At 43.6% G+C, this 23,946-nt stretch overlaps 33 non-coding genes across 33 annotated transcripts; 11 read left to right on the plus strand and 22 right to left on the minus strand.

Moving 5' to 3' along the window:
* Window positions 1-615: 615 nt before the first annotated feature.
* Window positions 616-688, plus strand: TRNAM-CAU (transfer RNA methionine (anticodon CAU)). Its single transcript has one exon. It is a non-coding gene; the product is annotated as a tRNA-Met (tRNA).
* A 445-nt stretch (window positions 689-1,133) lies between these two features.
* Window positions 1,134-1,219, minus strand: TRNAY-GUA (transfer RNA tyrosine (anticodon GUA)). Its single transcript is given in 2 exon segments — window positions 1,134-1,169; window positions 1,183-1,219. It is a non-coding gene; the product is annotated as a tRNA-Tyr (tRNA).
* Window positions 1,220-2,005: 786 nt separating this feature from the next.
* On the minus strand, window positions 2,006-2,077 carry TRNAA-AGC (transfer RNA alanine (anticodon AGC)). Its single transcript has one exon. It is a non-coding gene; the product is annotated as a tRNA-Ala (tRNA).
* A 674-nt stretch (window positions 2,078-2,751) lies between these two features.
* TRNAM-CAU (transfer RNA methionine (anticodon CAU)) lies at window positions 2,752-2,824 on the plus strand. Its single transcript has one exon. It is a non-coding gene; the product is annotated as a tRNA-Met (tRNA).
* A 445-nt stretch (window positions 2,825-3,269) lies between these two features.
* TRNAY-GUA (transfer RNA tyrosine (anticodon GUA)) lies at window positions 3,270-3,355 on the minus strand. The gene is given in 2 exon segments: window positions 3,270-3,305; window positions 3,319-3,355. It is a non-coding gene; the product is annotated as a tRNA-Tyr (tRNA).
* A 786-nt stretch (window positions 3,356-4,141) lies between these two features.
* On the minus strand, window positions 4,142-4,213 carry TRNAA-AGC (transfer RNA alanine (anticodon AGC)). The gene has a single exon. It is a non-coding gene; the product is annotated as a tRNA-Ala (tRNA).
* Window positions 4,214-4,887: 674 nt separating this feature from the next.
* TRNAM-CAU (transfer RNA methionine (anticodon CAU)) lies at window positions 4,888-4,960 on the plus strand. Its single transcript has one exon. It is a non-coding gene; the product is annotated as a tRNA-Met (tRNA).
* Window positions 4,961-5,405: 445 nt separating this feature from the next.
* TRNAY-GUA (transfer RNA tyrosine (anticodon GUA)) lies at window positions 5,406-5,491 on the minus strand. The gene is given in 2 exon segments: window positions 5,406-5,441; window positions 5,455-5,491. It is a non-coding gene; the product is annotated as a tRNA-Tyr (tRNA).
* Window positions 5,492-6,277: 786 nt separating this feature from the next.
* TRNAA-AGC (transfer RNA alanine (anticodon AGC)) lies at window positions 6,278-6,349 on the minus strand. Its single transcript has one exon. It is a non-coding gene; the product is annotated as a tRNA-Ala (tRNA).
* A 674-nt stretch (window positions 6,350-7,023) lies between these two features.
* Window positions 7,024-7,096, plus strand: TRNAM-CAU (transfer RNA methionine (anticodon CAU)). The gene has a single exon. It is a non-coding gene; the product is annotated as a tRNA-Met (tRNA).
* Window positions 7,097-7,541: 445 nt separating this feature from the next.
* Window positions 7,542-7,627, minus strand: TRNAY-GUA (transfer RNA tyrosine (anticodon GUA)). Its single transcript is given in 2 exon segments — window positions 7,542-7,577; window positions 7,591-7,627. It is a non-coding gene; the product is annotated as a tRNA-Tyr (tRNA).
* A 786-nt stretch (window positions 7,628-8,413) lies between these two features.
* TRNAA-AGC (transfer RNA alanine (anticodon AGC)) lies at window positions 8,414-8,485 on the minus strand. The gene has a single exon. It is a non-coding gene; the product is annotated as a tRNA-Ala (tRNA).
* A 674-nt stretch (window positions 8,486-9,159) lies between these two features.
* On the plus strand, window positions 9,160-9,232 carry TRNAM-CAU (transfer RNA methionine (anticodon CAU)). The gene has a single exon. It is a non-coding gene; the product is annotated as a tRNA-Met (tRNA).
* A 445-nt stretch (window positions 9,233-9,677) lies between these two features.
* TRNAY-GUA (transfer RNA tyrosine (anticodon GUA)) lies at window positions 9,678-9,763 on the minus strand. Its single transcript is given in 2 exon segments — window positions 9,678-9,713; window positions 9,727-9,763. It is a non-coding gene; the product is annotated as a tRNA-Tyr (tRNA).
* Window positions 9,764-10,549: 786 nt separating this feature from the next.
* Window positions 10,550-10,621, minus strand: TRNAA-AGC (transfer RNA alanine (anticodon AGC)). The gene has a single exon. It is a non-coding gene; the product is annotated as a tRNA-Ala (tRNA).
* A 674-nt stretch (window positions 10,622-11,295) lies between these two features.
* TRNAM-CAU (transfer RNA methionine (anticodon CAU)) lies at window positions 11,296-11,368 on the plus strand. Its single transcript has one exon. It is a non-coding gene; the product is annotated as a tRNA-Met (tRNA).
* A 445-nt stretch (window positions 11,369-11,813) lies between these two features.
* Window positions 11,814-11,899, minus strand: TRNAY-GUA (transfer RNA tyrosine (anticodon GUA)). The gene is given in 2 exon segments: window positions 11,814-11,849; window positions 11,863-11,899. It is a non-coding gene; the product is annotated as a tRNA-Tyr (tRNA).
* A 786-nt stretch (window positions 11,900-12,685) lies between these two features.
* Window positions 12,686-12,757, minus strand: TRNAA-AGC (transfer RNA alanine (anticodon AGC)). Its single transcript has one exon. It is a non-coding gene; the product is annotated as a tRNA-Ala (tRNA).
* Window positions 12,758-13,431: 674 nt separating this feature from the next.
* TRNAM-CAU (transfer RNA methionine (anticodon CAU)) lies at window positions 13,432-13,504 on the plus strand. The gene has a single exon. It is a non-coding gene; the product is annotated as a tRNA-Met (tRNA).
* Window positions 13,505-13,949: 445 nt separating this feature from the next.
* Window positions 13,950-14,035, minus strand: TRNAY-GUA (transfer RNA tyrosine (anticodon GUA)). Its single transcript is given in 2 exon segments — window positions 13,950-13,985; window positions 13,999-14,035. It is a non-coding gene; the product is annotated as a tRNA-Tyr (tRNA).
* Window positions 14,036-14,821: 786 nt separating this feature from the next.
* Window positions 14,822-14,893, minus strand: TRNAA-AGC (transfer RNA alanine (anticodon AGC)). Its single transcript has one exon. It is a non-coding gene; the product is annotated as a tRNA-Ala (tRNA).
* A 674-nt stretch (window positions 14,894-15,567) lies between these two features.
* TRNAM-CAU (transfer RNA methionine (anticodon CAU)) lies at window positions 15,568-15,640 on the plus strand. Its single transcript has one exon. It is a non-coding gene; the product is annotated as a tRNA-Met (tRNA).
* Window positions 15,641-16,085: 445 nt separating this feature from the next.
* TRNAY-GUA (transfer RNA tyrosine (anticodon GUA)) lies at window positions 16,086-16,171 on the minus strand. Its single transcript is given in 2 exon segments — window positions 16,086-16,121; window positions 16,135-16,171. It is a non-coding gene; the product is annotated as a tRNA-Tyr (tRNA).
* Window positions 16,172-16,957: 786 nt separating this feature from the next.
* Window positions 16,958-17,029, minus strand: TRNAA-AGC (transfer RNA alanine (anticodon AGC)). The gene has a single exon. It is a non-coding gene; the product is annotated as a tRNA-Ala (tRNA).
* Window positions 17,030-17,703: 674 nt separating this feature from the next.
* Window positions 17,704-17,776, plus strand: TRNAM-CAU (transfer RNA methionine (anticodon CAU)). The gene has a single exon. It is a non-coding gene; the product is annotated as a tRNA-Met (tRNA).
* A 445-nt stretch (window positions 17,777-18,221) lies between these two features.
* Window positions 18,222-18,307, minus strand: TRNAY-GUA (transfer RNA tyrosine (anticodon GUA)). The gene is given in 2 exon segments: window positions 18,222-18,257; window positions 18,271-18,307. It is a non-coding gene; the product is annotated as a tRNA-Tyr (tRNA).
* Window positions 18,308-19,093: 786 nt separating this feature from the next.
* Window positions 19,094-19,165, minus strand: TRNAA-AGC (transfer RNA alanine (anticodon AGC)). Its single transcript has one exon. It is a non-coding gene; the product is annotated as a tRNA-Ala (tRNA).
* Window positions 19,166-19,839: 674 nt separating this feature from the next.
* Window positions 19,840-19,912, plus strand: TRNAM-CAU (transfer RNA methionine (anticodon CAU)). The gene has a single exon. It is a non-coding gene; the product is annotated as a tRNA-Met (tRNA).
* A 445-nt stretch (window positions 19,913-20,357) lies between these two features.
* On the minus strand, window positions 20,358-20,443 carry TRNAY-GUA (transfer RNA tyrosine (anticodon GUA)). Its single transcript is given in 2 exon segments — window positions 20,358-20,393; window positions 20,407-20,443. It is a non-coding gene; the product is annotated as a tRNA-Tyr (tRNA).
* A 786-nt stretch (window positions 20,444-21,229) lies between these two features.
* Window positions 21,230-21,301, minus strand: TRNAA-AGC (transfer RNA alanine (anticodon AGC)). Its single transcript has one exon. It is a non-coding gene; the product is annotated as a tRNA-Ala (tRNA).
* Window positions 21,302-21,975: 674 nt separating this feature from the next.
* TRNAM-CAU (transfer RNA methionine (anticodon CAU)) lies at window positions 21,976-22,048 on the plus strand. Its single transcript has one exon. It is a non-coding gene; the product is annotated as a tRNA-Met (tRNA).
* Window positions 22,049-22,493: 445 nt separating this feature from the next.
* Window positions 22,494-22,579, minus strand: TRNAY-GUA (transfer RNA tyrosine (anticodon GUA)). The gene is given in 2 exon segments: window positions 22,494-22,529; window positions 22,543-22,579. It is a non-coding gene; the product is annotated as a tRNA-Tyr (tRNA).
* Window positions 22,580-23,365: 786 nt separating this feature from the next.
* Window positions 23,366-23,437, minus strand: TRNAA-AGC (transfer RNA alanine (anticodon AGC)). The gene has a single exon. It is a non-coding gene; the product is annotated as a tRNA-Ala (tRNA).
* Between the last annotated feature and the right edge of the window lie 509 nt (window positions 23,438-23,946).

A 23,946-nucleotide genomic window follows, 5' to 3' on the forward strand; every position in this document is an offset into this window, starting at 1 on the left:
CATTCACCACATATGACACTGGAATGGGAAGCGTCAGGTGTGGAATTCCATATGATTTACAGCTGGATTTTCTAGCACCGTTTTTTATGGAATAAGGTTGACTCTAGAATGAATAATTCCCCACACACAACAGCTAGATGCAATCGAAAAAAGCCAGAGTATTCAAGGCAACTGGTTCAGGATACATCAAAGAAGGATATGGTTGAGTGCTGTTTCCACATCTTGTGAGATGACTTAAGGTACCCCTGCTCTTTTTGCAGGACACACAGCTATGTTACATTAGCATGTACAGTGTTGAGATCTAGATGCATCTACGGCTAGGGGCGGCATGTTAATTCTGGGTTTTAGTCCATTTCATTCTCAGTTATGTGGAGGAAAAAATGGCACGATCTTTCTTAGAGAGGTGAATGGTATGCCCTGATTTCTTTTGCATGGCTAAATGTATGGGGTGTGGGTTTAAGCACTGGGAAAGAGCAGTCTTCTGACCATTATAACTGCAGACGATTTTAATCCAGCGAGGCAACCGAAGTGTATTGATATTCCAACATGAGAACAGCATTTTTGCTACCTTCCCTCTTCATGGTGTGTAGACGCATTTGTTAGCGGTTTCAAGCAGCCTTCTTAGCGCAGTAGGCAGCGCGTCAGTCTCATAATCTGAAGGTCCTGAGTTCGATCCTCAGAGAGGGCATTGCAGTGTTTCTTTTGTCAAGAGAAACATCTCAGATTTTCTCCAAATCTGTAAACTATTCCTCCACATTGCATCTTGCTCAGTTTTAAGGAGTTGGTGTCTTTGTAGATTCCCTCTTTCATATCCATGGCCACTCATTGTAGGTGAGTTTTAGCTGGTTCGGCTGCCGAAACATCTACCTTGGTACAATGAAACTGGAAGTCTTCCAAGTGCCTTCATATATTTAGTCAAGGCTTTGGAATGAATTCTGATCTGCAGGTCCTTGTTTATTTCTCTTCCAACATCCCTCAGAAATGACTATGTGGTCAATTTCATTGGAAAGCAGAAGAAGTCTACCCTTCTGTCCTAGCATTTATTTGGAGCTAGGGAAATGTTTCTCAATCAGAGGGGCACATAATGTTTTAACAAGAGAGAAAGCAGCTATGGAAAACAAAAAAGGGGAAACTCCTCCGAGCCGGATTTGAACCAGCGACCTAAGGATTTCTGTTTCTCCACTACAGTCCTCCGCTCTCCCAACTGAGCTATCGGAGGATTAGGCAGTACAGCTTTCCATGCTGCATTCATCTTTCTTTCAATAATGGTTGCGGCGGGAGTGGGCTGGGAGTACTGCAGTCTAATCTTGAAAATCATGAATATGACCTGCAGCTTGCTCTACAAATTGCCACTTCCTAGAGTGCATTCTCAGCTACATCTTATCACCATAAAGGGGGACTGCTTACCTACCTGAATGTGCTGTGCTGGCGTGAAGGAAAGCAGGGGACCTAGAATTAGAAATCCTACAGAAAGGAGTTTTCCTGAAAGGGCATGGGGCCGAGGAATCCACAGCCCTTTGGAAGCATTTCTGGCAAAAGGATGACAGCATGGGAACATGAAGGAAAGGACAGAAAGTTAGGAGAGTCATTACTCCGTACGGAGCATGAAGAACATGCATTTTTAATGCTTCTGTGAAAGGAACTGGAAAAGCAAAACCAGTAGATTAATGGACCATTCAGAAGGGATTAGGATGAAGAAAACATTCTGTTTTTCTTAAACCTTCTGGTAAGAGTCTCTGGTTTAGAGGAAGAATTCAAATAAATGACCAAGACAGCTGTGCCCGTTTTCTATACTAAGAATGCCAAGATAAATCACCACTTTGGTTTCTTATGGAAGCAAGATTATTTTTTTCTATAAACACGGGAAATGAGATAGCCCCATTTCAAAAGGTTTTGCAAGGCGAAGAAAGTGGGGTTCTGGCACCAGCTGCATGACATCTCACTTCCTTACTCATGATGCCAGCCTAGCTATCTGTCAAAAGGCAAGATTAGCATGGCGAAAAGCTGGAGATGCCGGGGATTGAACCCGGGGCCTCATACATGCTAAGCATGCGCTCTACCACTGAGCTACATCCCCACATCCTGTAGAGGGAGACCTTGCTCCACGCATGGAAACCTGGAATTCTATTGAATGTACATTCACCACATATGACACTGGAATGGGAAGCGTCAGGTGTGGAATTCCATATGATTTACAGCTGGATTTTCTAGCACCGTTTTTTATGGAATAAGGTTGACTCTAGAATGAATAATTCCCCACACACAACAGCTAGATGCAATCGAAAAAAGCCAGAGTATTCAAGGCAACTGGTTCAGGATACATCAAAGAAGGATATGGTTGAGTGCTGTTTCCACATCTTGTGAGATGACTTAAGGTACCCCTGCTCTTTTTGCAGGACACACAGCTATGTTACATTAGCATGTACAGTGTTGAGATCTAGATGCATCTACGGCTAGGGGCGGCATGTTAATTCTGGGTTTTAGTCCATTTCATTCTCAGTTATGTGGAGGAAAAAATGGCACGATCTTTCTTAGAGAGGTGAATGGTATGCCCTGATTTCTTTTGCATGGCTAAATGTATGGGGTGTGGGTTTAAGCACTGGGAAAGAGCAGTCTTCTGACCATTATAACTGCAGACGATTTTAATCCAGCGAGGCAACCGAAGTGTATTGATATTCCAACATGAGAACAGCATTTTTGCTACCTTCCCTCTTCATGGTGTGTAGACGCATTTGTTAGCGGTTTCAAGCAGCCTTCTTAGCGCAGTAGGCAGCGCGTCAGTCTCATAATCTGAAGGTCCTGAGTTCGATCCTCAGAGAGGGCATTGCAGTGTTTCTTTTGTCAAGAGAAACATCTCAGATTTTCTCCAAATCTGTAAACTATTCCTCCACATTGCATCTTGCTCAGTTTTAAGGAGTTGGTGTCTTTGTAGATTCCCTCTTTCATATCCATGGCCACTCATTGTAGGTGAGTTTTAGCTGGTTCGGCTGCCGAAACATCTACCTTGGTACAATGAAACTGGAAGTCTTCCAAGTGCCTTCATATATTTAGTCAAGGCTTTGGAATGAATTCTGATCTGCAGGTCCTTGTTTATTTCTCTTCCAACATCCCTCAGAAATGACTATGTGGTCAATTTCATTGGAAAGCAGAAGAAGTCTACCCTTCTGTCCTAGCATTTATTTGGAGCTAGGGAAATGTTTCTCAATCAGAGGGGCACATAATGTTTTAACAAGAGAGAAAGCAGCTATGGAAAACAAAAAAGGGGAAACTCCTCCGAGCCGGATTTGAACCAGCGACCTAAGGATTTCTGTTTCTCCACTACAGTCCTCCGCTCTCCCAACTGAGCTATCGGAGGATTAGGCAGTACAGCTTTCCATGCTGCATTCATCTTTCTTTCAATAATGGTTGCGGCGGGAGTGGGCTGGGAGTACTGCAGTCTAATCTTGAAAATCATGAATATGACCTGCAGCTTGCTCTACAAATTGCCACTTCCTAGAGTGCATTCTCAGCTACATCTTATCACCATAAAGGGGGACTGCTTACCTACCTGAATGTGCTGTGCTGGCGTGAAGGAAAGCAGGGGACCTAGAATTAGAAATCCTACAGAAAGGAGTTTTCCTGAAAGGGCATGGGGCCGAGGAATCCACAGCCCTTTGGAAGCATTTCTGGCAAAAGGATGACAGCATGGGAACATGAAGGAAAGGACAGAAAGTTAGGAGAGTCATTACTCCGTACGGAGCATGAAGAACATGCATTTTTAATGCTTCTGTGAAAGGAACTGGAAAAGCAAAACCAGTAGATTAATGGACCATTCAGAAGGGATTAGGATGAAGAAAACATTCTGTTTTTCTTAAACCTTCTGGTAAGAGTCTCTGGTTTAGAGGAAGAATTCAAATAAATGACCAAGACAGCTGTGCCCGTTTTCTATACTAAGAATGCCAAGATAAATCACCACTTTGGTTTCTTATGGAAGCAAGATTATTTTTTTCTATAAACACGGGAAATGAGATAGCCCCATTTCAAAAGGTTTTGCAAGGCGAAGAAAGTGGGGTTCTGGCACCAGCTGCATGACATCTCACTTCCTTACTCATGATGCCAGCCTAGCTATCTGTCAAAAGGCAAGATTAGCATGGCGAAAAGCTGGAGATGCCGGGGATTGAACCCGGGGCCTCATACATGCTAAGCATGCGCTCTACCACTGAGCTACATCCCCACATCCTGTAGAGGGAGACCTTGCTCCACGCATGGAAACCTGGAATTCTATTGAATGTACATTCACCACATATGACACTGGAATGGGAAGCGTCAGGTGTGGAATTCCATATGATTTACAGCTGGATTTTCTAGCACCGTTTTTTATGGAATAAGGTTGACTCTAGAATGAATAATTCCCCACACACAACAGCTAGATGCAATCGAAAAAAGCCAGAGTATTCAAGGCAACTGGTTCAGGATACATCAAAGAAGGATATGGTTGAGTGCTGTTTCCACATCTTGTGAGATGACTTAAGGTACCCCTGCTCTTTTTGCAGGACACACAGCTATGTTACATTAGCATGTACAGTGTTGAGATCTAGATGCATCTACGGCTAGGGGCGGCATGTTAATTCTGGGTTTTAGTCCATTTCATTCTCAGTTATGTGGAGGAAAAAATGGCACGATCTTTCTTAGAGAGGTGAATGGTATGCCCTGATTTCTTTTGCATGGCTAAATGTATGGGGTGTGGGTTTAAGCACTGGGAAAGAGCAGTCTTCTGACCATTATAACTGCAGACGATTTTAATCCAGCGAGGCAACCGAAGTGTATTGATATTCCAACATGAGAACAGCATTTTTGCTACCTTCCCTCTTCATGGTGTGTAGACGCATTTGTTAGCGGTTTCAAGCAGCCTTCTTAGCGCAGTAGGCAGCGCGTCAGTCTCATAATCTGAAGGTCCTGAGTTCGATCCTCAGAGAGGGCATTGCAGTGTTTCTTTTGTCAAGAGAAACATCTCAGATTTTCTCCAAATCTGTAAACTATTCCTCCACATTGCATCTTGCTCAGTTTTAAGGAGTTGGTGTCTTTGTAGATTCCCTCTTTCATATCCATGGCCACTCATTGTAGGTGAGTTTTAGCTGGTTCGGCTGCCGAAACATCTACCTTGGTACAATGAAACTGGAAGTCTTCCAAGTGCCTTCATATATTTAGTCAAGGCTTTGGAATGAATTCTGATCTGCAGGTCCTTGTTTATTTCTCTTCCAACATCCCTCAGAAATGACTATGTGGTCAATTTCATTGGAAAGCAGAAGAAGTCTACCCTTCTGTCCTAGCATTTATTTGGAGCTAGGGAAATGTTTCTCAATCAGAGGGGCACATAATGTTTTAACAAGAGAGAAAGCAGCTATGGAAAACAAAAAAGGGGAAACTCCTCCGAGCCGGATTTGAACCAGCGACCTAAGGATTTCTGTTTCTCCACTACAGTCCTCCGCTCTCCCAACTGAGCTATCGGAGGATTAGGCAGTACAGCTTTCCATGCTGCATTCATCTTTCTTTCAATAATGGTTGCGGCGGGAGTGGGCTGGGAGTACTGCAGTCTAATCTTGAAAATCATGAATATGACCTGCAGCTTGCTCTACAAATTGCCACTTCCTAGAGTGCATTCTCAGCTACATCTTATCACCATAAAGGGGGACTGCTTACCTACCTGAATGTGCTGTGCTGGCGTGAAGGAAAGCAGGGGACCTAGAATTAGAAATCCTACAGAAAGGAGTTTTCCTGAAAGGGCATGGGGCCGAGGAATCCACAGCCCTTTGGAAGCATTTCTGGCAAAAGGATGACAGCATGGGAACATGAAGGAAAGGACAGAAAGTTAGGAGAGTCATTACTCCGTACGGAGCATGAAGAACATGCATTTTTAATGCTTCTGTGAAAGGAACTGGAAAAGCAAAACCAGTAGATTAATGGACCATTCAGAAGGGATTAGGATGAAGAAAACATTCTGTTTTTCTTAAACCTTCTGGTAAGAGTCTCTGGTTTAGAGGAAGAATTCAAATAAATGACCAAGACAGCTGTGCCCGTTTTCTATACTAAGAATGCCAAGATAAATCACCACTTTGGTTTCTTATGGAAGCAAGATTATTTTTTTCTATAAACACGGGAAATGAGATAGCCCCATTTCAAAAGGTTTTGCAAGGCGAAGAAAGTGGGGTTCTGGCACCAGCTGCATGACATCTCACTTCCTTACTCATGATGCCAGCCTAGCTATCTGTCAAAAGGCAAGATTAGCATGGCGAAAAGCTGGAGATGCCGGGGATTGAACCCGGGGCCTCATACATGCTAAGCATGCGCTCTACCACTGAGCTACATCCCCACATCCTGTAGAGGGAGACCTTGCTCCACGCATGGAAACCTGGAATTCTATTGAATGTACATTCACCACATATGACACTGGAATGGGAAGCGTCAGGTGTGGAATTCCATATGATTTACAGCTGGATTTTCTAGCACCGTTTTTTATGGAATAAGGTTGACTCTAGAATGAATAATTCCCCACACACAACAGCTAGATGCAATCGAAAAAAGCCAGAGTATTCAAGGCAACTGGTTCAGGATACATCAAAGAAGGATATGGTTGAGTGCTGTTTCCACATCTTGTGAGATGACTTAAGGTACCCCTGCTCTTTTTGCAGGACACACAGCTATGTTACATTAGCATGTACAGTGTTGAGATCTAGATGCATCTACGGCTAGGGGCGGCATGTTAATTCTGGGTTTTAGTCCATTTCATTCTCAGTTATGTGGAGGAAAAAATGGCACGATCTTTCTTAGAGAGGTGAATGGTATGCCCTGATTTCTTTTGCATGGCTAAATGTATGGGGTGTGGGTTTAAGCACTGGGAAAGAGCAGTCTTCTGACCATTATAACTGCAGACGATTTTAATCCAGCGAGGCAACCGAAGTGTATTGATATTCCAACATGAGAACAGCATTTTTGCTACCTTCCCTCTTCATGGTGTGTAGACGCATTTGTTAGCGGTTTCAAGCAGCCTTCTTAGCGCAGTAGGCAGCGCGTCAGTCTCATAATCTGAAGGTCCTGAGTTCGATCCTCAGAGAGGGCATTGCAGTGTTTCTTTTGTCAAGAGAAACATCTCAGATTTTCTCCAAATCTGTAAACTATTCCTCCACATTGCATCTTGCTCAGTTTTAAGGAGTTGGTGTCTTTGTAGATTCCCTCTTTCATATCCATGGCCACTCATTGTAGGTGAGTTTTAGCTGGTTCGGCTGCCGAAACATCTACCTTGGTACAATGAAACTGGAAGTCTTCCAAGTGCCTTCATATATTTAGTCAAGGCTTTGGAATGAATTCTGATCTGCAGGTCCTTGTTTATTTCTCTTCCAACATCCCTCAGAAATGACTATGTGGTCAATTTCATTGGAAAGCAGAAGAAGTCTACCCTTCTGTCCTAGCATTTATTTGGAGCTAGGGAAATGTTTCTCAATCAGAGGGGCACATAATGTTTTAACAAGAGAGAAAGCAGCTATGGAAAACAAAAAAGGGGAAACTCCTCCGAGCCGGATTTGAACCAGCGACCTAAGGATTTCTGTTTCTCCACTACAGTCCTCCGCTCTCCCAACTGAGCTATCGGAGGATTAGGCAGTACAGCTTTCCATGCTGCATTCATCTTTCTTTCAATAATGGTTGCGGCGGGAGTGGGCTGGGAGTACTGCAGTCTAATCTTGAAAATCATGAATATGACCTGCAGCTTGCTCTACAAATTGCCACTTCCTAGAGTGCATTCTCAGCTACATCTTATCACCATAAAGGGGGACTGCTTACCTACCTGAATGTGCTGTGCTGGCGTGAAGGAAAGCAGGGGACCTAGAATTAGAAATCCTACAGAAAGGAGTTTTCCTGAAAGGGCATGGGGCCGAGGAATCCACAGCCCTTTGGAAGCATTTCTGGCAAAAGGATGACAGCATGGGAACATGAAGGAAAGGACAGAAAGTTAGGAGAGTCATTACTCCGTACGGAGCATGAAGAACATGCATTTTTAATGCTTCTGTGAAAGGAACTGGAAAAGCAAAACCAGTAGATTAATGGACCATTCAGAAGGGATTAGGATGAAGAAAACATTCTGTTTTTCTTAAACCTTCTGGTAAGAGTCTCTGGTTTAGAGGAAGAATTCAAATAAATGACCAAGACAGCTGTGCCCGTTTTCTATACTAAGAATGCCAAGATAAATCACCACTTTGGTTTCTTATGGAAGCAAGATTATTTTTTTCTATAAACACGGGAAATGAGATAGCCCCATTTCAAAAGGTTTTGCAAGGCGAAGAAAGTGGGGTTCTGGCACCAGCTGCATGACATCTCACTTCCTTACTCATGATGCCAGCCTAGCTATCTGTCAAAAGGCAAGATTAGCATGGCGAAAAGCTGGAGATGCCGGGGATTGAACCCGGGGCCTCATACATGCTAAGCATGCGCTCTACCACTGAGCTACATCCCCACATCCTGTAGAGGGAGACCTTGCTCCACGCATGGAAACCTGGAATTCTATTGAATGTACATTCACCACATATGACACTGGAATGGGAAGCGTCAGGTGTGGAATTCCATATGATTTACAGCTGGATTTTCTAGCACCGTTTTTTATGGAATAAGGTTGACTCTAGAATGAATAATTCCCCACACACAACAGCTAGATGCAATCGAAAAAAGCCAGAGTATTCAAGGCAACTGGTTCAGGATACATCAAAGAAGGATATGGTTGAGTGCTGTTTCCACATCTTGTGAGATGACTTAAGGTACCCCTGCTCTTTTTGCAGGACACACAGCTATGTTACATTAGCATGTACAGTGTTGAGATCTAGATGCATCTACGGCTAGGGGCGGCATGTTAATTCTGGGTTTTAGTCCATTTCATTCTCAGTTATGTGGAGGAAAAAATGGCACGATCTTTCTTAGAGAGGTGAATGGTATGCCCTGATTTCTTTTGCATGGCTAAATGTATGGGGTGTGGGTTTAAGCACTGGGAAAGAGCAGTCTTCTGACCATTATAACTGCAGACGATTTTAATCCAGCGAGGCAACCGAAGTGTATTGATATTCCAACATGAGAACAGCATTTTTGCTACCTTCCCTCTTCATGGTGTGTAGACGCATTTGTTAGCGGTTTCAAGCAGCCTTCTTAGCGCAGTAGGCAGCGCGTCAGTCTCATAATCTGAAGGTCCTGAGTTCGATCCTCAGAGAGGGCATTGCAGTGTTTCTTTTGTCAAGAGAAACATCTCAGATTTTCTCCAAATCTGTAAACTATTCCTCCACATTGCATCTTGCTCAGTTTTAAGGAGTTGGTGTCTTTGTAGATTCCCTCTTTCATATCCATGGCCACTCATTGTAGGTGAGTTTTAGCTGGTTCGGCTGCCGAAACATCTACCTTGGTACAATGAAACTGGAAGTCTTCCAAGTGCCTTCATATATTTAGTCAAGGCTTTGGAATGAATTCTGATCTGCAGGTCCTTGTTTATTTCTCTTCCAACATCCCTCAGAAATGACTATGTGGTCAATTTCATTGGAAAGCAGAAGAAGTCTACCCTTCTCTCCTAGCATTTATTTGGAGCTAGGGAAATGTTTCTCAATCAGAGGGGCACATAATGTTTTAACAAGAGAGAAAGCAGCTATGGAAAACAAAAAAGGGGAAACTCCTCCGAGCCGGATTTGAACCAGCGACCTAAGGATTTCTGTTTCTCCACTACAGTCCTCCGCTCTCCCAACTGAGCTATCGGAGGATTAGGCAGTACAGCTTTCCATGCTGCATTCATCTTTCTTTCAATAATGGTTGCGGCGGGAGTGGGGTGGGAGTACTGCAGTCTAATCTTGAAAATCATGAATATGACCTGCAGCTTGCTCTACAAATTGCCACTTCCTAGAGTGCATTCTCAGCTACATCTTATCACCATAAAGGGGGACTGCTTACCTACCTGAATGTGCTGTGCTGGCGTGAAGGAAAGCAGGGGACCTAGAATTAGAAATCCTACAGAAAGGAGTTTTCCTGAAAGGGCATGGGGCCGAGGAATCCACAGCCCTTTGGAAGCATTTCTGGCAAAAGGATGACAGCATGGGAACATGAAGGAAAGGACAGAAAGTTAGGAGAGTCATTACTCCGTACGGAGCATGAAGAACATGCATTTTTAATGCTTCTGTGAAAGGAACTGGAAAAGCAAAACCAGTAGATTAATGGACCATTCAGAAGGGATTAGGATGAAGAAAACATTCTGTTTTTCTTAAACCTTCTGGTAAGAGTCTCTGGTTTAGAGGAAGAATTCAAATAAATGACCAAGACAGCTGTGCCCGTTTTCTATACTAAGAATGCCAAGATAAATCACCACTTTGGTTTCTTATGGAAGCAAGATTATTTTTTTCTATAAACACGGGAAATGAGATAGCCCCATTTCAAAAGGTTTTGCAAGGCGAAGAAAGTGGGGTTCTGGCACCAGCTGCATGACATCTCACTTCCTTACTCATGATGCCAGCCTAGCTATCTGTCAAAAGGCAAGATTAGCATGGCGAAAAGCTGGAGATGCCGGGGATTGAACCCGGGGCCTCATACATGCTAAGCATGCGCTCTACCACTGAGCTACATCCCCACATCCTGTAGAGGGAGACCTTGCTCCACGCATGGAAACCAGGAATTCTATTGAATGTACATTCACCACATATGACACTGGAATGGGAAGCGTCAGGTGTGGAATTCCATATGATTTACAGCTGGATTTTCTAGCACCGTTTTTTATGGAATAAGGTTGACTCTAGAATGAATAATTCCCCACACACAACAGCTAGATGCAATCGAAAAAAGCCAGAGTATTCAAGGCAACTGGTTCAGGATACATCAAAGAAGGATATGGTTGAGTGCTGTTTCCACATCTTGTGAGATGACTTAAGGTACCCCTGCTCTTTTTGCAGGACACACAGCTATGTTACATTAGCATGTACAGTGTTGAGATCTAGATGCATCTACGGCTAGGGGCGGCATGTTAATTCTGGGTTTTAGTCCATTTCATTCTCAGTTATGTGGAGGAAAAAATGGCACGATCTTTCTTAGAGAGGTGAATGGTATGCCCTGATTTCTTTTGCATGGCTAAATGTATGGGGTGTGGGTTTAAGCACTGGGAAAGAGCAGTCTTCTGACCATTATAACTGCAGACGATTTTAATCCAGCGAGGCAACCGAAGTGTATTGATATTCCAACATGAGAACAGCATTTTTGCTACCTTCCCTCTTCATGGTGTGTAGACGCATTTGTTAGCGGTTTCAAGCAGCCTTCTTAGCGCAGTAGGCAGCGCGTCAGTCTCATAATCTGAAGGTCCTGAGTTCGATCCTCAGAGAGGGCATTGCAGTGTTTCTTTTGTCAAGAGAAACATCTCAGATTTTCTCCAAATCTGTAAACTATTCCTCCACATTGCATCTTGCTCAGTTTTAAGGAGTTGGTGTCTTTGTAGATTCCCTCTTTCATATCCATGGCCACTCATTGTAGGTGAGTTTTAGCTGGTTCGGCTGCCGAAACATCTACCTTGGTACAATGAAACTGGAAGTCTTCCAAGTGCCTTCATATATTTAGTCAAGGCTTTGGAATGAATTCTGATCTGCAGGTCCTTGTTTATTTCTCTTCCAACATCCCTCAGAAATGACTATGTGGTCAATTTCATTGGAAAGCAGAAGAAGTCTACCCTTCTGTCCTAGCATTTATTTGGAGCTAGGGAAATGTTTCTCAATCAGAGGGGCACATAATGTTTTAACAAGAGAGAAAGCAGCTATGGAAAACAAAAAAGGGGAAACTCCTCCGAGCCGGATTTGAACCAGCGACCTAAGGATTTCTGTTTCTCCACTACAGTCCTCCGCTCTCCCAACTGAGCTATCGGAGGATTAGGCAGTACAGCTTTCCATGCTGCATTCATCTTTCTTTCAATAATGGTTGCGGCGGGAGTGGGCTGGGAGTACTGCAGTCTAATCTTGAAAATCATGAATATGACCTGCAGCTTGCTCTACAAATTGCCACTTCCTAGAGTGCATTCTCAGCTACATCTTATCACCATAAAGGGGGACTGCTTACCTACCTGAATGTGCTGTGCTGGCGTGAAGGAAAGCAGGGGACCTAGAATTAGAAATCCTACAGAAAGGAGTTTTCCTGAAAGGGCATGGGGCCGAGGAATCCACAGCCCTTTGGAAGCATTTCTGGCAAAAGGATGACAGCATGGGAACATGAAGGAAAGGACAGAAAGTTAGGAGAGTCATTACTCCGTACGGAGCATGAAGAACATGCATTTTTAATGCTTCTGTGAAAGGAACTGGAAAAGCAAAACCAGTAGATTAATGGACCATTCAGAAGGGATTAGGATGAAGAAAACATTCTGTTTTTCTTAAACCTTCTGGTAAGAGTCTCTGGTTTAGAGGAAGAATTCAAATAAATGACCAAGACAGCTGTGCCCGTTTTCTATACTAAGAATGCCAAGATAAATCACCACTTTGGTTTCTTATGGAAGCAAGATTATTTTTTTCTATAAACACGGGAAATGAGATAGCCCCATTTCAAAAGGTTTTGCAAGGCGAAGAAAGTGGGGTTCTGGCACCAGCTGCATGACATCTCACTTCCTTACTCATGATGCCAGCCTAGCTATCTGTCAAAAGGCAAGATTAGCATGGCGAAAAGCTGGAGATGCCGGGGATTGAACCCGGGGCCTCATACATGCTAAGCATGCGCTCTACCACTGAGCTACATCCCCACATCCTGTAGAGGGAGACCTTGCTCCACGCATGGAAACCTGGAATTCTATTGAATGTACATTCACCACATATGACACTGGAATGGGAAGCGTCAGGTGTGGAATTCCATATGATTTACAGCTGGATTTTCTAGCACCGTTTTTTATGGAATAAGGTTGACTCTAGAATGAATAATTCCCCACACACAACAGCTAGATGCAATCGAAAAAAGCCAGAGTATTCAAGGCAACTGGTTCAGGATACATCAAAGAAGGATATGGTTGAGTGCTGTTTCCACATCTTGTGAGATGACTTAAGGTACCCCTGCTCTTTTTGCAGGACACACAGCTATGTTACATTAGCATGTACAGTGTTGAGATCTAGATGCATCTACGGCTAGGGGCGGCATGTTAATTCTGGGTTTTAGTCCATTTCATTCTCAGTTATGTGGAGGAAAAAATGGCACGATCTTTCTTAGAGAGGTGAATGGTATGCCCTGATTTCTTTTGCATGGCTAAATGTATGGGGTGTGGGTTTAAGCACTGGGAAAGAGCAGTCTTCTGACCATTATAACTGCAGACGATTTTAATCCAGCGAGGCAACCGAAGTGTATTGATATTCCAACATGAGAACAGCATTTTTGCTACCTTCCCTCTTCATGGTGTGTAGACGCATTTGTTAGCGGTTTCAAGCAGCCTTCTTAGCGCAGTAGGCAGCGCGTCAGTCTCATAATCTGAAGGTCCTGAGTTCGATCCTCAGAGAGGGCATTGCAGTGTTTCTTTTGTCAAGAGAAACATCTCAGATTTTCTCCAAATCTGTAAACTATTCCTCCACATTGCATCTTGCTCAGTTTTAAGGAGTTGGTGTCTTTGTAGATTCCCTCTTTCATATCCATGGCCACTCATTGTAGGTGAGTTTTAGCTGGTTCGGCTGCCGAAACATCTACCTTGGTACAATGAAACTGGAAGTCTTCCAAGTGCCTTCATATATTTAGTCAAGGCTTTGGAATGAATTCTGATCTGCAGGTCCTTGTTTATTTCTCTTCCAACATCCCTCAGAAATGACTATGTGGTCAATTTCATTGGAAAGCAGAAGAAGTCTACCCTTCTGTCCTAGCATTTATTTGGAGCTAGGGAAATGTTTCTCAATCAGAGGGGCACATAATGTTTTAACAAGAGAGAAAGCAGCTATGGAAAACAAAAAAGGGGAAACTCCTCCGAGCCGGATTTGAACCAGCGACCTAAGGATTTCTGTTTCTCCACTACAGTCCTCCGCTCTCCCAACTGAGCTATCGGAGGATTAGGCAGTACAGCTTTCCATGCTGCATTCATCTTTCTTTCAATAATGGTTGCGGCGGGAGTGGGCTGGGAGTACTGCAGTCTAATCTTGAAAATCATGAATATGACCTGCAGCTTGCTCTACAAATTGCCACTTCCTAGAGTGCATTCTCAGCTACATCTTATCACCATAAAGGGGGACTGCTTACCTACCTGAATGTGCTGTGCTGGCGTGAAGGAAAGCAGGGGACCTAGAATTAGAAATCCTACAGAAAGGAGTTTTCCTGAAAGGGCATGGGGCCGAGGAATCCACAGCCCTTTGGAAGCATTTCTGGCAAAAGGATGACAGCATGGGAACATGAAGGAAAGGACAGAAAGTTAGGAGAGTCATTACTCCGTACGGAGCATGAAGAACATGCATTTTTAATGCTTCTGTGAAAGGAACTGGAAAAGCAAAACCAGTAGATTAATGGACCATTCAGAAGGGATTAGGATGAAGAAAACATTCTGTTTTTCTTAAACCTTCTGGTAAGAGTCTCTGGTTTAGAGGAAGAATTCAAATAAATGACCAAGACAGCTGTGCCCGTTTTCTATACTAAGAATGCCAAGATAAATCACCACTTTGGTTTCTTATGGAAGCAAGATTATTTTTTTCTATAAACACGGGAAATGAGATAGCCCCATTTCAAAAGGTTTTGCAAGGCGAAGAAAGTGGGGTTCTGGCACCAGCTGCATGACATCTCACTTCCTTACTCATGATGCCAGCCTAGCTATCTGTCAAAAGGCAAGATTAGCATGGCGAAAAGCTGGAGATGCCGGGGATTGAACCCGGGGCCTCATACATGCTAAGCATGCGCTCTACCACTGAGCTACATCCCCACATCCTGTAGAGGGAGACCTTGCTCCACGCATGGAAACCTGGAATTCTATTGAATGTACATTCACCACATATGACACTGGAATGGGAAGCGTCAGGTGTGGAATTCCATATGATTTACAGCTGGATTTTCTAGCACCGTTTTTTATGGAATAAGGTTGACTCTAGAATGAATAATTCCCCACACACAACAGCTAGATGCAATCGAAAAAAGCCAGAGTATTCAAGGCAACTGGTTCAGGATACATCAAAGAAGGATATGGTTGAGTGCTGTTTCCACATCTTGTGAGATGACTTAAGGTACCCCTGCTCTTTTTGCAGGACACACAGCTATGTTACATTAGCATGTACAGTGTTGAGATCTAGATGCATCTACGGCTAGGGGCGGCATGTTAATTCTGGGTTTTAGTCCATTTCATTCTCAGTTATGTGGAGGAAAAAATGGCACGATCTTTCTTAGAGAGGTGAATGGTATGCCCTGATTTCTTTTGCATGGCTAAATGTATGGGGTGTGGGTTTAAGCACTGGGAAAGAGCAGTCTTCTGACCATTATAACTGCAGACGATTTTAATCCAGCGAGGCAACCGCAGTGTATTGATATTCCAACATGAGAACAGCATTTTTGCTACCTTCCCTCTTCATGGTGTGTAGACGCATTTGTTAGCGGTTTCAAGCAGCCTTCTTAGCGCAGTAGGCAGCGCGTCAGTCTCATAATCTGAAGGTCCTGAGTTCCATCCTCAGAGAGGGCATTGCAGTGTTTCTTTTGTCAAGAGAAACATCTCAGATTTTCTCCAAATCTGTAAACTATTCCTCCACATTGCATCTTGCTCAGTTTTAAGGAGTTGGTGTCTTTGTAGATTCCCTCTTTCATATCCATGGCCACTCATTGTAGGTGAGTTTTAGCTGGTTCGGCTGCCGAAACATCTACCTTGGTACAATGAAACTGGAAGTCTTCCAAGTGCCTTCATATATTTAGTCAAGGCTTTGGAATGAATTCTGATCTGCAGGTCCTTGTTTATTTCTCTTCCAACATCCCTCAGAAATGACTATGTGGTCAATTTCATTGGAAAGCAGAAGAAGTCTACCCTTCTGTCCTAGCATTTATTTGGAGCTAGGGAAATGTTTCTCAATCAGAGGGGCACATAATGTTTTAACAAGAGAGAAAGCAGCTATGGAAAACAAAAAAGGGGAAACTCCTCCGAGCCGGATTTGAACCAGCGACCTAAGGATTTCTGTTTCTCCACTACAGTCCTCCGCTCTCCCAACTGAGCTATCGGAGGATTAGGCAGTACAGCTTTCCATGCTGCATTCATCTTTCTTTCAATAATGGTTGCGGCGGGAGTGGGCTGGGAGTACTGCAGTCTAATCTTGAAAATCATGAATATGACCTGCAGCTTGCTCTACAAATTGCCACTTCCTAGAGTGCATTCTCAGCTACATCTTATCACCATAAAGGGGGACTGCTTACCTACCTGAATGTGCTGTGCTGGCGTGAAGGAAAGCAGGGGACCTAGAATTAGAAATCCTACAGAAAGGAGTTTTCCTGAAAGGGCATGGGGCCGAGGAATCCACAGCCCTTTGGAAGCATTTCTGGCAAAAGGATGACAGCATGGGAACATGAAGGAAAGGACAGAAAGTTAGGAGAGTCATTACTCCGTACGGAGCATGAAGAACATGCATTTTTAATGCTTCTGTGAAAGGAACTGGAAAAGCAAAACCAGTAGATTAATGGACCATTCAGAAGGGATTAGGATGAAGAAAACATTCTGTTTTTCTTAAACCTTCTGGTAAGAGTCTCTGGTTTAGAGGAAGAATTCAAATAAATGACCAAGACAGCTGTGCCCGTTTTCTATACTAAGAATGCCAAGATAAATCACCACTTTGGTTTCTTATGGAAGCAAGATTATTTTTTTCTATAAACACGGGAAATGAGATAGCCCCATTTCAAAAGGTTTTGCAAGGCGAAGAAAGTGGGGTTCTGGCACCAGCTGCATGACATCTCACTTCCTTACTCATGATGCCAGCCTAGCTATCTGTCAAAAGGCAAGATTAGCATGGCGAAAAGCTGGAGATGCCGGGGATTGAACCCGGGGCCTCATACATGCTAAGCATGCGCTCTACCACTGAGCTACATCCCCACATCCTGTAGAGGGAGACCTTGCTCCACGCATGGAAACCTGGAATTCTATTGAATGTACATTCACCACATATGACACTGGAATGGGAAGCGTCAGGTGTGGAATTCCATATGATTTACAGCTGGATTTTCTAGCACCGTTTTTTATGGAATAAGGTTGACTCTAGAATGAATAATTCCCCACACACAACAGCTAGATGCAATCGAAAAAAGCCAGAGTATTCAAGGCAACTGGTTCAGGATACATCAAAGAAGGATATGGTTGAGTGCTGTTTCCACATCTTGTGAGATGACTTAAGGTACCCCTGCTCTTTTTGCAGGACACACAGCTATGTTACATTAGCATGTACAGTGTTGAGATCTAGATGCATCTACGGCTAGGGGCGGCATGTTAATTCTGGGTTTTAGTCCATTTCATTCTCAGTTATGTGGAGGAAAAAATGGCACGATCTTTCTTAGAGAGGTGAATGGTATGCCCTGATTTCTTTTGCATGGCTAAATGTATGGGGTGTGGGTTTAAGCACTGGGAAAGAGCAGTCTTCTGACCATTATAACTGCAGACGATTTTAATCCAGCGAGGCAACCGAAGTGTATTGATATTCCAACATGAGAACAGCATTTTTGCTACCTTCCCTCTTCATGGTGTGTAGACGCATTTGTTAGCGGTTTCAAGCAGCCTTCTTAGCGCAGTAGGCAGCGCGTCAGTCTCATAATCTGAAGGTCCTGAGTTCGATCCTCAGAGAGGGCATTGCAGTGTTTCTTTTGTCAAGAGAAACATCTCAGATTTTCTCCAAATCTGTAAACTATTCCTCCACATTGCATCTTGCTCAGTTTTAAGGAGTTGGTGTCTTTGTAGATTCCCTCTTTCATATCCATGGCCACTCATTGTAGGTGAGTTTTAGCTGGTTCGGCTGCCGAAACATCTACCTTGGTACAATGAAACTGGAAGTCTTCCAAGTGCCTTCATATATTTAGTCAAGGCTTTGGAATGAATTCTGATCTGCAGGTCCTTGTTTATTTCTCTTCCAACATCCCTCAGAAATGACTATGTGGTCAATTTCATTGGAAAGCAGAAGAAGTCTACCCTTCTGTCCTAGCATTTATTTGGAGCTAGGGAAATGTTTCTCAATCAGAGGGGCACATAATGTTTTAACAAGAGAGAAAGCAGCTATGGAAAACAAAAAAGGGGAAACTCCTCCGAGCCGGATTTGAACCAGCGACCTAAGGATTTCTGTTTCTCCACTACAGTCCTCCGCTCTCCCAACTGAGCTATCGGAGGATTAGGCAGTACAGCTTTCCATGCTGCATTCATCTTTCTTTCAATAATGGTTGCGGCGGGAGTGGGGTGGGAGTACTGCAGTCTAATCTTGAAAATCATGAATATGACCTGCAGCTTGCTCTACAAATTGCCACTTCCTAGAGTGCATTCTCAGCTACATCTTATCACCATAAAGGGGGACTGCTTACCTACCTGAATGTGCTGTGCTGGCGTGAAGGAAAGCAGGGGACCTAGAATTAGAAATCCTACAGAAAGGAGTTTTCCTGAAAGGGCATGGGGCCGAGGAATCCACAGCCCTTTGGAAGCATTTCTGGCAAAAGGATGACAGCATGGGAACATGAAGGAAAGGACAGAAAGTTAGGAGAGTCATTACTCCGTACGGAGCATGAAGAACATGCATTTTTAATGCTTCTGTGAAAGGAACTGGAAAAGCAAAACCAGTAGATTAATGGACCATTCAGAAGGGATTAGGATGAAGAAAACATTCTGTTTTTCTTAAACCTTCTGGTAAGAGTCTCTGGTTTAGAGGAAGAATTCAAATAAATGACCAAGACAGCTGTGCCCGTTTTCTATACTAAGAATGCCAAGATAAATCACCACTTTGGTTTCTTATGGAAGCAAGATTATTTTTTTCTATAAACACGGGAAATGAGATAGCCCCATTTCAAAAGGTTTTGCAAGGCGAAGAAAGTGGGGTTCTGGCACCAGCTGCATGACATCTCACTTCCTTACTCATGATGCCAGCCTAGCTATCTGTCAAAAGGCAAGATTAGCATGGCGAAAAGCTGGAGATGCCGGGGATTGAACCCGGGGCCTCATACATGCTAAGCATGCGCTCTACCACTGAGCTACATCCCCACATCCTGTAGAGGGAGACCTTGCTCCACGCATGGAAACCTGGAATTCTATTGAATGTACATTCACCACATATGACACTGGAATGGGAAGCGTCAGGTGTGGAATTCCATATGATTTACAGCTGGATTTTCTAGCACCGTTTTTTATGGAATAAGGTTGACTCTAGAATGAATAATTCCCCACACACAACAGCTAGATGCAATCGAAAAAAGCCAGAGTATTCAAGGCAACTGGTTCAGGATACATCAAAGAAGGATATGGTTGAGTGCTGTTTCCACATCTTGTGAGATGACTTAAGGTACCCCTGCTCTTTTTGCAGGACACACAGCTATGTTACATTAGCATGTACAGTGTTGAGATCTAGATGCATCTACGGCTAGGGGCGGCATGTTAATTCTGGGTTTTAGTCCATTTCATTCTCAGTTATGTGGAGGAAAAAATGGCACGATCTTTCTTAGAGAGGTGAATGGTATGCCCTGATTTCTTTTGCATGGCTAAATGTATGGGGTGTGGGTTTAAGCACTGGGAAAGAGCAGTCTTCTGACCATTATAACTGCAGACGATTTTAATCCAGCGAGGCAACCGAAGTGTATTGATATTCCAACATGAGAACAGCATTTTTGCTACCTTCCCTCTTCATGGTGTGTAGACGCATTTGTTAGCGGTTTCAAGCAGCCTTCTTAGCGCAGTAGGCAGCGCGTCAGTCTCATAATCTGAAGGTCCTGAGTTCGATCCTCAGAGAGGGCATTGCAGTGTTTCTTTAGTCAAGAGAAACATCTCAGATTTTCTCCAAATCTGTAAACTATTCCTCCACATTGCATCTTGCTCAGTTTTAAGGAGTTGGTGTCTTTGTAGATTCCCTCTTTGATATCCATGGCCACTCATTGTAGGTGAGTTTTAGCTGGTTCGGCTGCCGAAACATCTACCTTGGTACAATGAAACTGGAAGTCTTCCAAGTGCCTTCATATATTTAGTCAAGGCTTTGGAATGAATTCTGATCTGCAGGTCCTTGTTTATTTCTCTTCCAACATCCCTCAGAAATGACTATGTGGTCAATTTCATTGGAAAGCAGAAGAAGTCTACCCTTCTGTCCTAGCATTTATTTGGAGCTAGGGAAATGTTTCTCAATCAGAGGGGCACATAATGTTTTAACAAGAGAGAAAGCAGCTATGGAAAACAAAAAAGGGGAAACTCCTCCGAGCCGGATTTGAACCAGCGACCTAAGGATTTCTGTTTCTCCACTACAGTCCTCCGCTCTCCCAACTGAGCTATCGGAGGATTAGGCAGTACAGCTTTCCATGCTGCATTCATCTTTCTTTCAATAATGGTTGCGGCGGGAGTGGGCTGGGAGTACTGCAGTCTAATCTTGAAAATCATGAATATGACCTGCAGCTTGCTCTACAAATTGCCACTTCCTAGAGTGCATTCTCAGCTACATCTTATCACCATAAAGGGGGACTGCTTACCTACCTGAATGTGCTGTGCTGGCGTGAAGGAAAGCAGGGGACCTAGAATTAGAAATCCTACAGAAAGGAGTTTTCCTGAAAGGGCATGGGGCCGAGGAATCCACAGCCCTTTGGAAGCATTTCTGGCAAAAGGATGACAGCATGGGAACATGAAGGAAAGGACAGAAAGTTAGGAGAGTCATTACTCCGTACGGAGCATGAAGAACATGCATTTTTAATGCTTCTGTGAAAGGAACTGGAAAAGCAAAACCAGTAGATTAATGGACCATTCAGAAGGGATTAGGATGAAGAAAACATTCTGTTTTTCTTAAACCTTCTGGTAAGAGTCTCTGGTTTAGAGGAAGAATTCAAATAAATGACCAAGACAGCTGTGCCCGTTTTCTATACTAAGAATGCCAAGATAAATCACCACTTTGGTTTCTTATGGAAGCAAGATTATTTTTTTCTATAAACACGGGAAATGAGATAGCCCCATTTCAAAAGGTTTTGCAAGGCGAAGAAAGTGGGGTTCTGGCACCAGCTGCATGACATCTCACTTCCTTACTCATGATGCCAGCCTAGCTATCTGTCAAAAGGCAAGATTAGCATGGCGAAAAGCTGGAGATGCCGGGGATTGAACCCGGGGCCTCATACATGCTAAGCATGCGCTCTACCACTGAGCTACATCCCCACATCCTGTAGAGGGAGACCTTGCTCCACGCATGGAAACCTGGAATTCTATTGAATGTACATTCACCACATATGACACTGGAATGGGAAGCGTCAGGTGTGGAATTCCATATGATTTACAGCTGGATTTTCTAGCACCGTTTTTTATGGAATAAGGTTGACTCTAGAATGAATAATTCCCCACACACAACAGCTAGATGCAATCGAAAAAAGCCAGAGTATTCAAGGCAACTGGTTCAGGATACATCAAAGAAGGATATGGTTGAGTGCTGTTTCCACATCTTGTGAGATGACTTAAGGTACCCCTGCTCTTTTTGCAGGACACACAGCTATGTTACATTAGCATGTACAGTGTTGAGATCTAGATGCATCTACGGCTAGGGGCGGCATGTTAATTCTGGGTTTTAGTCCATTTCATTCTCAGTTATGTGGAGGAAAAAATGGCACGATCTTTCTTAGAGAGGTGAATGGTATGCCCTGATTTCTTTTGCATGGCTAAATGTATGGGGTGTGGGTTTAAGCACTGGGAAAGAGCAGTCTTCTGACCATTATAACTGCAGACGATTTTAATCCAGCGAGGCAACCGAAGTGTATTGATATTCCAACATGAGAACAGCATTTTTGCTACCTTCCCTCTTCATGGTGTGTAGACGCATTTGTTAGCGGTTTCAAGCAGCCTTCTTAGCGCAGTAGGCAGCGCGTCAGTCTCATAATCTGAAGGTCCTGAGTTCGATCCTCAGAGAGGGCATTGCAGTGTTTCTTTTGTCAAGAGAAACATCTCAGATTTTCTCCAAATCTGTAAACTATTCCTCCACATTGCATCTTGCTCAGTTTTAAGGAGTTGGTGTCTTTGTAGATTCCCTCTTTCATATCCATGGCCACTCATTGTAGGTGAGTTTTAGCTGGTTCGGCTGCCGAAACATCTACCTTGGTACAATGAAACTGGAAGTCTTCCAAGTGCCTTCATATATTTAGTCAAGGCTTTGGAATGAATTCTGATCTGCAGGTCCTTGTTTATTTCTCTTCCAACATCCCTCAGAAATGACTATGTGGTCAATTTCATTGGAAAGCAGAAGAAGTCTACCCTTCTGTCCTAGCATTTATTTGGAGCTAGGGAAATGTTTCTCAATCAGAGGGGCACATAATGTTTTAACAAGAGAGAAAGCAGCTATGGAAAACAAAAAAGGGGAAACTCCTCCGAGCCGGATTTGAACCAGCGACCTAAGGATTTCTGTTTCTCCACTACAGTCCTCCGCTCTCCCAACTGAGCTATCGGAGGATTAGGCAGTACAGCTTTCCATGCTGCATTCATCTTTCTTTCAATAATGGTTGCGGCGGGAGTGGGCTGGGAGTACTGCAGTCTAATCTTGAAAATCATGAATATGACCTGCAGCTTGCTCTACAAATTGCCACTTCCTAGAGTGCATTCTCAGCTACATCTTATCACCATAAAGGGGGACTGCTTACCTACCTGAATGTGCTGTGCTGGCGTGAAGGAAAGCAGGGGACCTAGAATTAGAAATCCTACAGAAAGGAGTTTTCCTGAAAGGGCATGGGGCCGAGGAATCCACAGCCCTTTGGAAGCATTTCTGGCAAAAGGATGACAGCATGGGAACATGAAGGAAAGGACAGAAAGTTAGGAGAGTCATTACTCCGTACGGAGCATGAAGAACATGCATTTTTAATGCTTCTGTGAAAGGAACTGGAAAAGCAAAACCAGTAGATTAATGGACCATTCAGAAGGGATTAGGATGAAGAAAACATTCTGTTTTTCTTAAACCTTCTGGTAAGAGTCTCTGGTTTAGAGGAAGAATTCAAATAAATGACCAAGACAGCTGTGCCCGTTTTCTATACTAAGAATGCCAAGATAAATCACCACTTTGGTTTCTTATGGAAGCAAGATTATTTTTTTCTATAAACACGGGAAATGAGATAGCCCCATTTCAAAAGGTTTTGCAAGGCGAAGAAAGTGGGGTTCTGGCACCAGCTGCATGACATCTCACTTCCTTACTCATGATGCCAGCCTAGCTATCTGTCAAAAGGCAAGATTAGCATGGCGAAAAGCTGGAGATGCCGGGGATTGAACCCGGGGCCTCATACATGCTAAGCATGCGCTCTACCACTGAGCTACATCCCCACATCCTGTAGAGGGAGACCTTGCTCCACGCATGGAAACCTGGAATTCTATTGAATGTACATTCACCACATATGACACTGGAATGGGAAGCGTCAGGTGTGGAATTCCATATGATTTACAGCTGGATTTTCTAGCACCGTTTTTTATGGAATAAGGTTGACTCTAGAATGAATAATTCCCCACACACAACAGCTAGATGCAATCGAAAAAAGCCAGAGTATTCAAGGCAACTGGTTCAGGATACATCAAAGAAGGATATGGTTGAGTGCTGTTTCCACATCTTGTGAGATGACTTAAGGTACCCCTGCTCTTTTTGCAGGACACACAGCTATGTTACATTAGCATGTACAGTGTTGAGATCTAGATGCATCTACGGCTAGGGGCGGCATGTTAATTCTGGGTTTTAGTCCATTTCATTCTCAGTTATGTGGAGGAAAAAATGGCACGATCTTTCTTAGAGAGGTGAATGGTATGCCCTGATTTCTTTTGCATGGCTAAATGTATGGGGT

This window comes from Pleurodeles waltl, unplaced genomic scaffold, assembly GCF_031143425.1.
Source record: "Pleurodeles waltl isolate 20211129_DDA unplaced genomic scaffold, aPleWal1.hap1.20221129 scaffold_107, whole genome shotgun sequence".
NCBI lineage: Eukaryota > Metazoa > Chordata > Amphibia > Caudata > Salamandridae > Pleurodeles > Pleurodeles waltl.